Here is a 6,206-nt window from a genome sequence, read left to right as displayed (position 1 = left end):
AGTAATCAAACTCAAAAGCATGGGATATTGAGATCTAATTCATAAAGAATTAAAAAAAAAACTCATATAAAAAAAACAATGAGCTACAAGAAAAGGTTTTTCCATAAATTCAAGAGTAAAATTAGTGAAAATAGTGAGTTCTTTACCAACAAAATTATACACACACACACATAAAATTGAACAACAACAGCAAAGAGGTAACACTGAAAAATTCAATGAATGAGATGAAGAATGCTATAGAAAACTATAGTGACAGGGTTGATCAGATGGAAGAAAGAAATTAATGACTTGGAGATAGGGATATACAAATAATTCAGTTAGAGGAGGAGAGAAAACTAAGATTTTTCAAAAGTGAAGAAACACAATGAGAGCTATTACATTCTATCATATGTAACATAATAATTGGTGTAGCATAAGATGACAGGAATAAGGAGGCAGAGAGTTTATTTAAGGAAATAATAGCAAGACATTACCAATCCTGGGGAAAAATTGGAATATACAGGTCCAGAAAGCTAATAAAATTCTCTATTTTCTCTGTTCAAAAAGACTTTCTCCAAGACACATTATAATGAAATTACTAAACAATGATAAAGAACCTTAAAGCTAGTCAGGGAAGGAATAGAAAGTAGCCTACAAAAGAACCCCCATGAGGCTATCAGCAATTTCTCAGAAGAAACTTTATAGGTCAGGGAGGAAAAGAATGTCATATTCAAAATGTTGAAAGACAAAAATTGCCAAGCAAGAATACTTTGTCCAGCAAAATTACCCATCAGATATAAAGGGAAAATAAGGCTTTCCAAGACAAACAAAAGCTGAGGGAGTTCACCACCATTATTCTGTCTTGCAAGAGATGCTGAAGAGCTTAGGTTGAAAGGAAATAATGACAATCAGGGATATTAAAGCATATAAAACTACATAAAATTGAGAAAAGCGAAAACTAGAATTAGAAAACTGTAGCTCTATATCAGAAACACTTAGCCAATGTATGAGTATTAAAAATAACTATAATTATCATGATCTATTAATGCATATACATCATCAAAAGAGATAAATTGTGCAATCAAGAGCATAAAAGAGGGTTCCAGTCTGCCCCTTCATACAGCACTTTCTAAGGACACACATACCTGCTTATCTATCTTCTTCCATGATGCCAAAAACATGCTTCAATCCTCAGTGCTAACAGAGTAGGTTAGAAACATATTTTGTAGTTGCAAATTAGAAGCTAAGAATTCTCTCTCTGTCTGTAATTGAATGTGCCCTCGTGTGGAATGACAGATTCTCCAGACAAGAATATAAACCTCAGAAAGTCAGTTCAAAATTTTTATGTAGAAATATGCTGCACTCACCTCTTCAAATGTACACACCAAATCTACAACTACATGTGAAAAAATTCCCTCTTAGCAAAGACCTGAAATTAGCTGAACAGCTCCTTCATAGAAACTCACGCCTACCTCCAGAAATAAGAAAATTCTCAAGCAAGCTAATTTATACCTCAAAGAGCTAGGAAAGCAACAAAAACAAATTTCAATGTAGACAAAAGGAAGAAAACAGCAAAAATCAAAGCAGAAACAAATAAAATACAGGCTAAAAAAAATAAAAGATCAATGAAGCTAAAAGATTTTTCTTTGAAAAGACAAAACAAGGTTTTAAAATCTTTATCTGAATTCACTAAGAATAAAAGAGCAAGGACTCAAATAAATAAAATCTGAAATAAAAGGAGAGATTGAACCTGATATCACAGAACTACAAAGACTCATAAGAAGATATTATGAACAGTTATACACCAGTAAATTGGACAATCTAGAGGAAATGAATAAATTCTTAGAACCATGCAACTTCCCAAGACAGAGTCATGAAGATTTAGAAATCTAAATACACCCATGATTAGGTAAGGAGATCGAATAAGTAGTCAAATATGTCCCAACGAAAGTAAGTCCAAGATCAGATGGTCTTACCAATGAATTCTACAATCCATTCAAAGATAATTAATAATAGTTTTTCACATTTAAAAAAAAAAAATGAAAGAAGGGAAATGTCCAAACTCATTTTTGAGGCCAGCATTACCCTGATACCAAAATCAGACAATACCACAATAAATTAAAATTATAGGCCATTATACCTGATGAACATACAATCAAGAATATTCAAGAAAATAGTAGCAAACTGAATTCAGCAATATATGAAAGGAATATACTCCAAGGTCACTGAGATTTATACCAGGGATAGATGGTTCTACATCAGTAAATCAGTCAACATGATATAATACATTAATAAAATAAAAGTTAAAAATTATATGACCTTCTTAATAGACAATGAAAAAGCATTTGACAAAATTCAACATCCATTTATGATAAAAATCTCAATGAAGTGTGTATAGAGAAAATATACTTCAACATACTAGAGGCAATGTATAACATGCTTATGGCTAACATCATAATCCATAGTGAAATGCTGAAATATTTGCTCTAAAATCAGAAGTAAGACAAAGATAACCACTCCTGCTACTTTTATTCAGTATAGTATTGGAATTCCTAGCCACAGCAATCAGACAAGGGAAAAAAAGAATAAAAGACAACTAAATTGTAGGGAATAAACTAAAGTGACAATATTTTCAGATTATATAACTCTATATACAGAAAACCTTAAAGATTCCACACAAAAAAACAAACCAACAACAACAACAAAGACTGCAGAACTAATCAAAGTTAAATACAAAATCAATATACAAAACTCTGTTGTGTTTCTATACACTAATAACAAGCTATCAATAAACTATCAGAGGAGATTTTTTTGAAAATTAATACCATTTACAATTGCACTAAAATGAATAATGTTTAGGAACACATTTATTTAATGAAGGATGTAAAAGATCTGTATCTTTTTTCAAAATTTCTTTTCAAAGTTTTGAAAATTTGAAAGCATTAATAAAACATTGAAGAAGACACAAATAAGTGGAAAGGTATTCTATATTCATGGATTAAAATTATTAATATTGTTAAAATATCCATACTACCCAAAGCAATCCAAAGATGTAAAGCAATCTCAAATAACCAACCTAACTTTATATCTCAAGGTACTAGAAGAAAAATTTAAGCCCAGTCTGTGGAATAAGAAAATAATATTGATTAGTGCAGAAACAAATCAAAGGAAACTACAAAAACTTTTGGAAGGATGAAAAAAAGAAAACTAACCTACTTTTTTGAAAAGAAACATATATATTATTATTATATAATTAGTTTAGCCTCAGCTAAACTAAGTCATTCTCTCTGATATTCCCTGGTGGTTCAGATGGTAAAGAATCCATCTGTAATGCAGTAGACCCAGGGTTCAACCCCTGGGTTAAAAAGACCCCCTAGAGAAGAGAATGGCTTCCCATTTGATCCCTGGATCAGAAAGATCCACTGGGGAAGGTAATGGCTGCCCACTCAAGTATTCTTTTCTGGAGAATTCCATGGACAGAGGAGTCTGGCAGTCTACAGTTCATGGGGTCACAAAGAGTCAGATATGACTGAGCAACTAACACTTTTCAAACACAGTTATTCTCTGTGACACTACAGAAGTACATAAGACTATAATGGGCTACTATGAACAGATTATACACTGACAAATCAGATAAGCTAAAATTAATGGATGAAATATTTTATCCATTGGTAGAAACAATACTTACCAAGATTGAATAAGGAAAAAAATAGAAAATCAAAAGAGACTAATAATGGACATGGCATTAAATCAGTAATCTTAAATTCCCCATAACAACAACAACAAAAAAAAACCCCAAGACCAGATGGCTCACTAGAAATTTCTAATAACCCTTTTCTTCTACAATTAAAAAAAAATGCCATTCTTTCTCAAACTCTTCCAAAAATTGAAGAGGAGTAAACATTTCCAAACTCATTCTATGAAGCCAGCATTCTTTTTATATGAAAGCCATTTGAGGGTCACTATAAGGAAAAAAAAATGCTATAGAGTAATATCCCTAATGAGCATGTATGTGAAAATTCTCAAAAGAATGGTAGCAAACCAAAATCAAGAACACACTAAGAATTATACACCACGACCAAGTGGGATTTATACATGGAATGCAAGGATGATTCATACCTGCAAATCAAGAAATGTAAAACATTATACTGGTAGAACAAAAGATAAAAATCACATGCCACCAAAAAACATTGGACAAAATACAGTACACTTTCGTGATAGAAACTCTCAAACAGCACATCTCACATTATAAAGGCATAAATGACAAAACCCAGCTAATATGAAAATCTGAACTTCTGGGCATACACACTGAGGAAACCAGATCTGAAAGAGACACGTGCACCCCAATGTTCATAGCAGCACTGTTTATAATAGCCAGAACATGGAAACAACCTAGATGCCCATCAGCAGACGAATGGATAAGGAAGCTGTGGTACATATACACCATGGAATATTACTCAGCCATTAAAAAGAATTCATTTGAATCAGTTCTAATGAGATGGATGAAACTGGAGCCCATTATACAGAGTGAAGTAAGCCAGAAAGATAAAGACCACTACAGTATACTAACACATATATATGGAATTTAGAACGATGGTAATGATAACCCTATATGCAAAAACAGAAAAAGAGACACAGATGTACAGAACAGAATTTTGGACTCTGTGGGAGAAGGCGAGGGTCGAATGTTTTGAGAGAACAGCATCAAAACATGTATATTATATAGGGTGGAACAGATCAACAGCCCAGGTTGGATGCATGAGACAAGTGCTCGGGCCTGGTGCACTGGGAAGACCCAGAGGGATCGGGTGGAGAGGGAGGTGGGAGGGGGGATTGGGATGGGGAATACATGTAAATCCATGGCTGATTCATGTCAATGTATGACAAAACCCACTACAATATTGTAAAGTAATTAGCCTCCAACTAATAAAAATAAATGAAAAAATAAAATAAAGAAAAAGACAAGGATTTCTATTTTCCTCACTCTTATTCAATTTAGTACTCTTGAGTCTTAGCTAGAGCAATTAGTGGACACTAAGAAATGAAGGCATACAAATAAAGGAAGTAGTAAAATTTCACAATTTACATAACAATGATTTTGCAAATAGAAAATCCCCAAAGACTAGCTGTTGGATAATGAATTAATTCATTAAATTTGTAACATATGAAATCAACATACAGAAATGTTGCATTTCTATTTACTAATAATTTCTATACAATTCATTCATCTGAAAAAAAGAAGGGGGCTTCTCTGATAGCTCAGTTGTTAAAAAATCTACTTGCAATGCAGGAGACCCCAGTTTGATTTCTGGGTCGGGAAGATCTGCTGGAGAAGGGAGAGGCTAAAAAAGAAAGGAAAGAAAAAATAAGCTAAAAAAAATAAAGGAAAGGAAAAATATCTATCATATTCTCAATAGAAGTGAAAAATAAATAAAATACCTAAGAATAAATTTAACCAAGAAAGTGAAATATCTATACATTGAAAACAACAAGAACTTTGAAAAAAGCTGAGACAAAAACAAGTGAAAAGATACCTTGTGATCATTGATTGGAAGAAGTAATATGTCAACATGTCCACATTACCCAAAGTCATATATAGATTTAATGCAATTTCTACCAAAATTCCAATTTTATACTTCACAGAAATAGAATAAAAAACCCTAAAAAGTTTATGAACTCACAAATTATCCCTAATAACCAAGCAATTCTGTAAAAGGACAAAGTCACAAGTATCACACAAGTATGGTACCAACAGAAAAATAGACATATAGATCAGCGGAGCAGAATAGAGAGCCCAGATAAATTAAACACCAGTGTGTACAGTCAAATAATGCTTGACTAGAAAGCCAAAGCATGCAATAGGGAAAGGACAGTCTCTTCAACAATTGGTGTTGGGAAGGCTGGATGAAAATGCAGAAAAATGAATTTGTATCCTTATTTTACACCACTCACAAGAATTAACTTCAAATGGATCAAAAATTTAAATATAAAACATGATACCATAAAATCCTAGGAGAAAACATAGGGCAGAAATGACTAGGATCTTGGATTCAGCAATGACTTTTTGTATGTGACATCAAAAACACAAAGAAAGCAAAATTCAGTGAGTGGGACTGCATCAAACTTAAATGTTTCTGCACAGCACATGATGAATGGATAAGAAAGTTGTGGTCCATGTGCACAACGGAATGTCACTCAGCTTTTAAAAAGAATGTATTTTAATCAGT

The sequence above is a fragment of the Odocoileus virginianus genome, chromosome 10, assembly GCF_023699985.2.
Source record: "Odocoileus virginianus isolate 20LAN1187 ecotype Illinois chromosome 10, Ovbor_1.2, whole genome shotgun sequence".
Classification (NCBI taxonomy): Eukaryota; Metazoa; Chordata; class Mammalia; order Artiodactyla; family Cervidae; genus Odocoileus; species Odocoileus virginianus.
The sequence above is the reverse complement of the archived record's forward strand: the minus strand, read 5'-3'. Positions refer to the sequence as shown.